The sequence below is a fragment of the Protopterus annectens genome, chromosome 1.part2 (assembly GCF_019279795.1).
Source record: "Protopterus annectens isolate FY-2018-M chromosome 1.part2, PAN1.0, whole genome shotgun sequence".
Classification (NCBI taxonomy): Eukaryota; Metazoa; Chordata; order Ceratodontiformes; family Protopteridae; genus Protopterus; species Protopterus annectens.
In genome coordinates this window covers 376442547-376455114 of record NC_056727.1, presented here as the reverse complement: position 1 = coordinate 376455114, position 12568 = coordinate 376442547, and positions in this window count along the sequence as shown.

The following is a 12568-nucleotide window of genomic DNA, read 5'->3' as shown; positions in this document are numbered from 1 at the left end:
TTTGACTGTTGTAAACCACTTTCATTGTCTAAACTCTTATTGTGATGTGGTTTTGTATGCCACAGAGATCTGCACCAATACTGCACAACATAATGGTATGTATACAAGCAGAATACTGGATCTCCACCAGAAAGCAAGGCAGACCACATTCAGGAGTGGATGAAGTGCCTTGTGAGGAATCTTCAGAGGAAACGGCTGGAGGGTGGGGGTAATACAACACAAGACTGACCCAAGCTCAATCCACTGTATCAATGGCAAAGATGTAGATTCTGGTCCATAACTGTGAGTCAAAGCAGAGACGACAAACACTAAATCTGATGCATGTGATCCACACACAAAATAAATGAATTGGTCATAAATATACATTTTTGCAGAAATACAGTAGCATTACAAGGGAGAAAGCAAATAAAATGATTTTGAAAGTGATTTGAAGGGATCAGTCTAGCATGGAAAACACATTTAAAAGCATTTGCAAAGAGGTCCTGCTCCAATGTATACATACTGTATTTTTTTGACAATTTGACAATGGACATACAAGCCTTTCTCCCTCCTATAATGTCCTTTAATGGGTGGCTGAATTACTCTGATACTATGAGACATAGCTGTTTTGACATATGCAGAGCTGCATTTAATAATAGATTCAGATTCATAGGTTCATAGGAGGTTACTATGGTAGCAGCCCTAGAGCTTTACAAGCTTAGCCATGCTAATCCCAAGTATCCCCATTATTTCCCATCTAGTAGCGTAAGGGTTAATATCCCTAGCTGGTAAAGTTTTTCAATGATGCCCGAGTGAGGAATTATGCTGAACACATTGGCAAGGTTGAGATAGGCAGTGTACACTCTCTTACCTTCATCCATGGATTTGGTGACATTCTCAAAGAAGTCCACCAGGTTTAATAAGCATGATCTACCCTTAACAAAGACAAACTGGGTTGGGTCCAGCATTTGGATGTCACCTATGTCCTTTTTCATAAGGCTCATGATAACTTTTTCCATGATCTTGCAGGTGAAGCTGGTTAGACTTATGGGTCTATAGCTCCCAGGGTCACTTGATGCCCCCCCTTTGTGCTGGGGGATTACTATTGCTGTTCCCCATTCTGCAAGAGCATAGCCAGTTCTCAAGCTACGATTAAAGAGAACACCGAGTGGATCCACTAGGTCTTGTTTTAGATTGTTTAGTTAATAACCTGGGATGTTATCTGGTCCAACTGAGGCCCTGTTTCTGACCTTGGCGAGTGCAGAGACGGCCTTTTCTCTAGTGATACTAGGCAGAGGGCTGATGACAGGTATTCTTTGGGATATGGTAGGTGATGTTACACCCGTGCCCTGACCCAGCAATCGAGGAGCCTCAATCCTCACCACTAACACCAGAGAGGGCGTCTCATATATGAGGAAAGGATAACAAATACACATAGTAAAGTGCAATTTTGCAATTTCCCTTAAGATCAAACAGAGATCACAGTCAGTCTGGGGCTGTTCGCTCCCTTGCTCTCCAGGTCCACAATAAGACTCCCCACTGGCACAGCTTTAGGGTCCAGATCTCAGCCTAGTGGGCAAGTTAAAACCTCTAGCACCCTCTCTGTCCAACCAGTGCTTCATGTCCCTGCCCAAGTAGCTGACATACACACACACACACACACACACACACACACACACACACACACACACACACACACACACACACACACACACACACATTGAGAAGAGTTTATACAACCACACAGACACTTCTGGGGAAGGCAGGCACAGGTTCTCAAGCTGTGCCCCTTTTTCCCAGACTATACGGTAGTACCAGCTGCCACCACCCACTAATAATTATCAGCTACTCAAGGACCCTTAAAAGGGTGTCCAATTATTACTGTGCAATATTATTATCCAATTGGTAGTATAGCCCAGGGCTAAAGCTATAAGAGTGGCTTTGTACACTTTTACCAAAGGCATACAAGTACTCTAAAGAGCTTAAATTATCTCTACACAAACCAACCACAGTTAAAAGGTTTTAAAATATTTAATAATAAATAATTAAAACCACAAGACAATACTTTCTACTATACAGTGCTAGTCAAAAGTTCAGAGATCACACAGAAATACTTAAAATAAATCAGTAGTACAGTTCTGACATCACAGAAAAACACTTAGTCTAATCTTTCTAGTTCCTAGCTATTTCTAAAAGAAATTCACAAGTCTAAGATAACTTACATGTGAGCAAGACAGTGCTGTGAGTTGGATGATCAAGACAAAAATGCTTAATGCCTTCTGATTCTCTCTGTTTAATTTGCTATTTTCAGTCCTGATTCCCATTACATCATTTCCAGGCTGACATATACTACATTCTTTTGTTATCTTGCAGCTGCAGGAAACTACAGCCATAAAAGAAACTCCACATGTAACTCTAGTAATTATTTCTTAAGTTAAAACAATAGGCAGGATGCCTTCATCTAGCCCGGCCGGAGCCGAATTGTAAACATCAAAGACAGTCATGAAATAATTTGAACATCAAAGGACAAGCAATAAATGCTTGTCTTAGCTTTCTTTACAGCAGAGGGCAATGTTGTTACATTGTTTAAAGTTTACATTTCACAGCATACTTTTTCATTTAAGAAAACAAGTCTGTAGTTCAACGTACATATTTACAAATTATAGAATTATGTATAAAATCCTATCTGGCTAGGCTGGCAGCCTTCACAGGTGGGGGTGGGGGGGTGACATTTGTGTTGAATCTGTAAGTTAGCAGGTTGTTGATATCTTCCGGTGTAGTACGAGTGATCTCATCTACAACCAGTTCGACACATACCTGGGCATTCCCTTTTATACTTCGGATGTGGTTAAAGAATGCCTTATGATTATCCTTGGCTAGGGATGTGATTTTAGTTTCATAATTTGCTTTAGAATATTTTACAAGATTTCTGATTTTCTTGTTTACGATCAGGATAATATATCATAAGATAACATACCATACTAAATATATGATATCTTACCTATACTCAAACTACCTTTACTACCTAGCTAATTTTAAAATGACCTGAACTACAAATTTCTGCATCATCATGCCCTTCAGTTGCAGTTTGGAAACCTTATAAATATGCACTTGATAAGTGATCATTATTTTCTTCCAAATGTTACCTCCTATGCTCCTCAATTGGCTTTACACAACACTTAGTGTTCCAGACTACCACAAGTAATCACTTATTGTGTACAATGTTGCAGTTTTCATGTGATGGAACATGAAAGAAATTATGGCCAACTTGTTACTTTAAGATAAACTGCAACATTTCCAACACACAATCATTTTCATTGACAAAAAACCACTGCACCTATTAATTTCAACCGCAACTGTCCAGATCTAAGATGTCTGTGTTAAAATGTCCACAACAATGTATTCCAGCAGACTTCAGAAAAATACATGCTAGTTCTGTAAATCCAGAATAATGAGTGCTTATATTTATTCTATTTTAGAATCTTGTGGTTAATATAAATGTATATATATATATATATATATATATATATATATATATATATATATATATATATATATATATATATATGTAGATAATATATATATATATATATGTATTTTTTTTTTAATCTGAAGACAGGATATTACTTAGCACCACAGTTCATGCAGCTGCTAGATTCTGACTCTAACTGAACAGAGTGTGCTGCATATTTCCATTTGTATTTATTTGGCTATAGATCAAGAGTAGCTGATAGTACCTAATTTCATAATCTAGGGTGCTGGCTGTACTACATCCACAGAAGGAAATATATGGAGAACTGAAAAATTCTTGTATTTTTAGTTGGGAATTAGTGTGTTTGTTTGGAGGGTTTGTGATTCCCCCTTCCTCATAAATACATAAAAATAGCTCCTTGCATTTCTAAATAGTTTGTAATATCTTAGATTAAATATCATAGATTAGTACTAGGCTAACTGCCCTTGCAAGCCATTTTAAGCCTAGCCAATTATCCCTTGTGAGACTCAAACCCTGCACCTTGTGTTTGTAAGGCAAACACCTTACCCATTAGGCCACCCTCCTAACACTTAACATTTTAAAATGTGGGTCAGGTTGCCTCAAAAGTAAAATGTATGAATATTTTTATGTCTGCAAGACTTGTCTTTAATTTAATTGCCTTCCAACATTTAATTTTGTAAGACCTTCCAGTAAATATTTGATAGTTTGTATGTAATACTGCTTTGAAATGCTATCAAATCCATTCCAAATATGCTGTGCTGATATTCCCAGGAGGACACTGCTTATACACTGTTTTTGACTTGGTGAGTCTGAAGAACATAGATCAAATGACTTGCTCAAAGCCACATAGTGGGTCAGAGAACTGTTATAGAGATCTCCTTAATTTTGTGATAAAACCACAGGGCCACATCAGTGCTTTGGTGAGTACATTACAGAATTCTAGATTTAGATCCAAAGCATAAGTGGAGCTCCAATATGTCACCATTAATTGAACAGAAAACTAAATACTGCCTCTTTAGAAGGTTGTACAAAGTAAATCAATGAGGATATGGAACAGAAAACACATTATAGTATATCTTTTTTAGTTACTGTGTTATGCATGCATTTCATGTCACTGAGAAAGACTAAATAAAGCTAAGCAGAACAATCTGGAGCCCTCAGGTCAGAAAATAATAATAATAATAATAATAATAATAATAACAATAATAATAATAATAATCATGTCAGCACAAGAGTTCACAGAATCATTAGTGTCCATCAGCACCCCTGATGTTCTTATCTGTGATATATCTGACATTTCAGTAAGATGTATTAGCTTTCTGAAAAATAATGCATAAAACGCAGCACATTTCAGACAGCACAGTTCAAAAATTTCAGTTTGTTTTATTTCTATGTTATATTGCTTACTGCAGCATTAGCCATTTCCGGGTAATATTACAACAGTCAGCAAAAGTGCTGACTCATCATTCAAATATGGCATAACTTTTCATATTCATTCCCACAATTCATTTCAAAATACCATACTATTTATAACTCAAGACTTTTCCTTTGCATTTCTCTTACTTTGATACATGTATTGAAATACTACTAAAAAAATGAGAACTATGACATCTGGTTTGTCGGACATGATCTGCACCTGTTGTTTTGTTTTATTCTTCTATCTACAATCCCATAAAAACATCTATGCAACAATATGTTAAAATTTTGAAGTTGTACTTTTGTAATGGCTTGATAGTTAACTACTGTGACTATGGTGTATAGGGTCCTGGGTTCGAGACCTGTACAACTGTTTATTGTTGGGAGGGTGGCCTAATGGTTAAGGTGTTTGCCTTACAAACACAAGGTGCAAGGGTTTGAGTCTCACAAGGGATAATTGGCTAGGATAAAAATGGCTTGAAAGGGCAGTTAGCTTAGTACTAATCTATGAACCTATATATATATATATATATATATATATATATATATATGGTTCCCTATCAGAAGCCTGAAACACTATAAGCCTGAAAATCAAAATCCTGAAAACTAAAGCCTGAAAATTCAAATCCCGAAAACTCAAAATCCTGAAAACACAAAATGGACATACTGACGTCATTGTGGCTTTGCTATTGTTAGCCCTGTGGTGTTAGGTCATGCGTTGGGTTCAGGTAAGTGGGCGGCTGGTTTTATGTTAGGGTTAGGGGCAGTTTAAGTGAGTTAGGGTTAGGGCGCAGGTTAGGCATGTATGCAATAGTGACAAATATGTTTAAGTGAGTTAGGTTAGGGCCGGGTCAGGTGAGTGTGGTCAGTTGGTAGATATTAGTGTCTTTATAGTGACATATTAGCATTATTTGTGTTTTCAGGATTTTGAGTTTCAGGATTTTGGGTTTTCGGGATTTTGAATTTTCAGGCTTTAGTTTTCAGGATTTTGATTTTCAGGCTTATAGTGTTTCAGGCTTCTGATAGGGAACCATATATATATATGTATATATATATATATATATATATATATATATATATATATATATATATATATACACAGACATACACATAAATGTATATATGGGTCTACTTCTAACTTTCAAAACATTGACTTTCTTATGGTTGAGACCATATGATCGAAGTTTTGAACTTTGAACTGTTTAAATGGAGATCGCCGTTCAGAGCAGAATGGTATATTTATAGTTTTCCTCAGTGCAGTGTGATCTTGGAGTTGGTATGCTTAATTACCAGATCACGGGGGGGGGTGCATTCCCCCACATGTAGGGTGCAGGAGGACTTGAACCCCAGTAAAAATGTGAAAAAAAAGATTTTTTTTTTGTTTTTATTTTTTTTATTTAAATTTTGAAGTTTCAAAACTTTGATCTTATGGTCTCGACCATAAAAAAGTCTACGTTTTGAAAGTTCAAAATATAGACGTAGACCCATATATAGATATGCATATATATATATATATATATATATATATATATATATATATATATATAGATATATATATAGATAGATAGATATGTATATATATCTATATGTGTGTATATATATATATATATATATATATATATATATATATATATATATATATATATATATATGTATATATCTATCTATGGTTCATAGGTAAGTATTAGGCTATCTGCCCAAAGGCATTCATAAGCCTAGCCAGAATGTGTTGGCTTTCGCCACCCCCTTAGATTAGTTCCCTGAGCCACTGTCCAGCAGAGCCACTGCAGTGATCCCCGGGGTAAATTTTCTGTTTCCCATCCACCCATCAAGGTTTCTCTTGAAGAGTGTTAGTGAGGGGCTCTGCCTGATGTATATTGGAATCCTGTTCCAAAGCATGGGGAGTCTCTGGGACAGGACTCTATCGTTGTGTTGAGGTTTCTATCTCTAGAGCATGTGGCTCTCTGGGATTTGTTTTTTTTTTTGGTGGAGCATGTCCATCAATTCTGGATTGGTCATGGTCTTGTATTTCAGGCAGAGATCACCTCTGAGTAAGTGGTATGCAACCGAGTACAGCTGGAGTTTCTTGAGTCGGGCTGCATAGGGCATTTGTTTGAGGCCAGTAATCCTCTTGGTGAGATACTTTTGTGGTCTTTCCAGCTGTTGCATATGTCTTGTAAGGTACATCCTAAATGGGGCATTGTATTCTATGATGGGTCTAATGAGTGATGAGTAGATAGACACAATAACCTCTTTTGTTCTAGATGTGAACCCTTTTGTGATTAGGTGGGCCACATAGAAGGATTTTCTAACCACCTTGGCAATGTGATTATCAAAGGAGAGATTACTATCTACTTGAGTTCCCAGATCCCTTATTACATTTTCTGTATTTAGGGGACTACCACCTATGTGGTAGTTCATGGGTTCAGTGAGACCCTTCTGGAGGGTGTCTGTATCAGCCGGAGAATCAATTATGGCCCCTAGTTTGCAATCTTCTGCAAACTTGGTCAGCCATAGTCCTCCTATGTTTGCCTGTACCTCTTGGAATTATATATCGAACAGGAGGGGTCCTAGGACTGAACCCTGGGGGATGCCACTTGTAACCGGTTTAGAGTCTGATGTAGAGCCTGCAACTCTCACCATGTGGGTTGTATCCATGAGCCAGTTGGCAACCCATCTCATGATGTAGGGGTTTATGTTCATGCTGTTGAGCTTGTCTATAATACTAGAATGGGGAATGATGTCAAAAGCCTTTGCCAGGTCTAGGTAGGCTGTGTGGACCTCCTTTCCCTCATCTAATGTCTTGGTAACTGTCTCAAAGAAGTCCACCAGGTTTAGGAAGCATGATCTGCCCTTAACAAAGCCAAACTGGGTAGGGTCCAAGGTTTGGAGGTTCCCAATGTCTCTGTTAATGAGTTCCATGATGATGCACTCCATAGCCCTGCAGACCAGGCTAGTCATGCTTATGGGGCGATAGTTCCCAGGGTCTGTTGTAGCTCCACCTTTGTGGAGTGGGATAAATGTTGCTGTGCACCACTTTGTGGGTATGTAGCCTGTAAAGAGGCTGAGTTTGAAAAGTGTGTTTAGGAGAGGGGTTAGTTTATTTTGGAGCTCTTGTAAGACATAGCCTGAGACACCGTCCGGTCCCACTGATGCTGTGTTTTTGGCTTTGGATAGGGCTGTTTTAACCAGTGTGTCAGTGATTGATGGGGCCTTACATTCTTCTGGTATGGTTATGGGCCCTTTAGGGGGTGAGAGGAGGTGAAGTTTGCACTAAACCTCTCTGCCAGAATGTTGGCAATATCAGTCGGTTCAGTGCATTTTGTGCCATTCTGCACTAACTCAGAGCAGATCCGAGAGTTTCCACTTCGGTTCTTGACATAGCTAAAGAACGCTTCTTGGTTATCTTTGGAGTCATTGCCATTTTTTCTTTCAAAATTAGCCTTGGATGATTTAATGAGGGATTGTAGTTTCTTGCTGATACTGATCAGGGATGTCTTTCCTTCATGGGATTTTACTCTTTTCTGTATTAGTTTCCTCCTTCTGTTGTATAGCTTGTTTATGGCTGGGGTCCACCAGACTGGTTTCCTTTTCTTGGAGGAGTGAGTCTTGGTTTTACTTGGGATAGCATGATCCATGCATTCCTGCAGATACTCATAGAGTGCCTTTGTAAAGGTTTCAGCAGCTTGGACAGCATTGTCCTTTAGCATGGGGGCTGTGAAACATTCCACCTTGGTCTTAAGTAATGTGAAGTTTGCTTTTGAAAGGTTTTTCATGGTGGTTTCCTTGATTGGGGGTGGAGGTGGAATGTGGATATCCAGAGTGGTTAGTCTATGGTCTGATCTAACCAGCGAGGGGTCGACCTCCGGTGTAGAGCACCGGTCGCCCATGTTGGTGATGACAAGTTCCAATATGTTGTTCCCTCTGGTGAGGGTGTTGACCAGTTGATCCAGGGCATTCAAGTTTATAAATTCTAGGAAGCGTTGGGCAAGGGAGTTAGTACTTGAGTAGTTCTCCTAGTTTATGTTTGGGTAATTGAAATCACCCAGTATTAGGGTGTTTGGTAGGACCTTCATATTTTCCAGTGTCTCCAGAAGTGCAGAATGGGGGTCCTGGGTCATACTGGGTGATTTGTAGCAAGCTACAATTTGGATTGCAGTTTTGACCATTGTTAGTTGCACATGGATGATTTCTGATGCATTGTACTGCACCAGTAACCTGGAGGTGTGGATATCCTTGATGAATATGGATACACCCCTACCTTTTGTGTTTCAAACAAAGAAAAAAACTCTGGTATTCCACCACAGCAAAAATCCACCACGATAAAGTCCTGTGTCAAACAGCAAGCAAATTTAATGAAAAAAGTAAAAACAGCATTTGCTTGCTGTTTGACACAGGACTTTATCATGGTGGTTTTTTGCTGTGGTGGAATACCAGAGTTTTTTTCTTTGTTTGCTTCACTTTTCCACTGGTAAACCTTCAACAAGTGTAAGATAGTTTTTTCCTTGACCTTTTGTGTTTCAGTCCTGGTTCTGGGGCCAAAAGGAATGGTATGAGTTATAAAAGCCTAGTAGTGCTGGGGTGCTCTCAGGAGCCTTAAACCAGGTTTCTGTTACTGCACAGATGTCCATGTTCTCCATACTGAGGAGTGCCTTGGGTGTGTGCATTTTGAGGTTTAGACTTCTGGCGTTGAGTAGCATTACCCTCAGTTTTTGGTTACTTGTGCTATTTATGGTGGTGGGTTTGTCTTTTGAGCCTTGCCTAAAAAAGTCACTATGGGGGTTTACCATCATTCACCCAGTAACATATGATATCAAAATGATATATTATATTTATTACACAATATATACAAGGTGTGTGTGAAATTTATTTTTTGGGTTATATATGAAGACAAATGTATGCTATATATATTATAAAGGAGTATTTATAATCCTTGAAAATATGATATATTATTTATTACTTAACATTTTGATATCATATGTTACTGGGTGAATGCTTTTGCTCTTCAGGTGAGACATGTACTTTGATTACATCCACTCTGTTGGGCTATATACCTGTTTTTCAAGATAAATAGATGTAACTAATAAAAGGCTGTTTCATCATACATCAACATTTTTGTATCCATTGACAAAGGCCGGATAGCTAATGGGAATAACTGGTCTTTTTTGTGGGTTTTGGAGCAAATTTTTACTATATTGTGGTTTACCATCAAAAGCACGACAGTAACATGCTTAACAGCCACCTCCTAGACCATGGTAGGAACGATTGTCGGAATGTCAACATTCATTTGTACATTCGTTTAGAAGGTCGTACACAGGCAGGGAGTCACAGCATGTATGTCAATGGGAGAGTTCCACCTTAAGGTCAACAGAATTTGTCTCCGTTGCTACGTCGATCCTTCAACCTACTTCATATTCGTGAGTCGACGTTATTTGTCGTGGAAATCAATGCTCATTGACGTGACTTTTGTCCTTTTGATTGTAAACCATATATATATATATATATATATATATATATATATATATATATATATATATATATACATATGTATATATATATATATATATATATATATATATATATATATATATATATATATATATACACACACACACACACACACACACACACACACACACACACACACACACACACACACACACGCACACACATACATACATATATTTCACTCTCTTAATAGAATTTGTAGCACTGAATACATTTTAAACGCTAAATGTCATACAAGTCAATTGCTAAATGATCTTAGCCATTAAAGGAAAATAGTCAAATACAAGTGCACAGAACTTTTTTTCCAGGTGAGTGTGTGTGTGTGTGTGTGTGTGTGTGTGTGTGTGTGTGTGTGTGTGTGTGTGTGTGTGTGTGTGTGTGTGTGTGTGTGTTTATCTATACACGATAAGATGGTTGTCACAAATAAGCATTATTTACATCCCCTTATATGACATTTGACTCTGGACTATCTTTTCAAGTTAAATTGTTTTCCTCTTTCAACTAACCTTCTACAGCGTAGCATTTTACTTCCTAACTCAGTATAACTGTTTTTAATCTTTACTAAGGGCTTCTGCAGTTTTCATTTAAAGCAATGGCAATGCATTTTACTTTCTAGATTATTTTTTTTTACTTCCAAAAAGTTGAAAGCAATAGCTTTCGGACCTGCCTTATCATTTTACCATCCGCTTGCCTTGAACAGTTTGATTGACTGTTGATGTCAATAATTTTTTTATTTAGACTCCTTGACCCTGTCCACCTTGATGATCAAGCCTCTTACTCACTCAAGTGACTCATTTATTCTTGACTGGAATAGTCATACTGTCAGCTGGCAGGTATCAAGCAGAGGTGTGCCAATATCCATAAGCAATTTGGGAATGTTTATGATTCCCTTCTCACAGTCTGGCCCTGCTTGCTATGTGCAATGAAGCTGATATAAATGCATTCCCCATACATTTAGTTGGGTTCTAGCACACAATCTCAACTGATGACTGTTTCCAAACTTGAGAATTTTCTTTCCTTCCTTAGGGTAGGCAAGTTGGAAATATGACAGCTATTTTCATCATCCTTAGTTAATGTCACAGTAACCACGTCCACAAATTAAATTCAGATTTCCTAGTTCACAAAACTATGAGTTTTCTGAGCCTGTCACAATACAGTGTCATGTATTATAATTTAATATTTATCCTGGTAGGTTTGCAATGCCTTTATAGGTCTTATTGCATATCAGAGTGTTGGAACTTGCCTCTTCTTGGTTTCCTTACATGAGAGCAGGAAGATTTGTCTTTGGCTTCATGAGAGTATGTGCAATGCAAATTGCATTAATTATTATTATGTTGTAGTCCACAAATTCACTTTATGAACTTTCACTGATTATTCGCAGTTAGTGTAGGCATGTTGACGCTTTGACTGTTTCTGACTTACTGATTTCTTTGGCATATAAACATGTTGATTTTGTTAATCTGGAACATGCTGACAGAGTTTATATAATCTGCAAAGAATAATCTTTGTTGTTGTTTCAGTTCATTTTGGGTTGCTTCAAACTGAGGCCACTTGTATTACTAATGTTTACTACAGTACTGTAATCTAGGTTAGAGGTCAGCTGGATCTGTGGTGTACAGGAATATAGCCCTGCCTATGACTTAGCTGACTTGCCCAGGCATGCTTCTTACTTTTATCTCCAGAGTGTTAGGGACTAAGCAAAAAAATAAAATAAAATATTAAGGGAAAAGGTCCCAAACTGGGACACTTCTTACATGCCGCTACTATTAGCTTAGAACTTCTCAAAATTATATCCAAGTATAGAAGGGATGGAGCAAAAGTATGTGATCAAATGCAGAGTATCCTTCCAAACTATAGACAGATCAGAAGTATGACAGGTGATACATAAGCAGCCAGGAAGAAAAATAAACCAAGAGGAGTGGCTTGCTTGCCTCTCGCTGCATAGAAGTTGGGTGCATGTCAAGCATGACTTCTTTCATTAACCACTTTCATTAATAAATATGCTGTGGATACAGGGCATGTAGCTGTTGCTGCCCAGTCAAAGGGGGCTGGCTGTGTTGCCTCTGGGGCTGTGTCACTCATGGAAGTGGATAATGACTCCATACTGCATTTATTTCAACTGCCACACCAAACATTTATTCAGCCAGTAGACAGGATGTCAAAGCAAAGCAA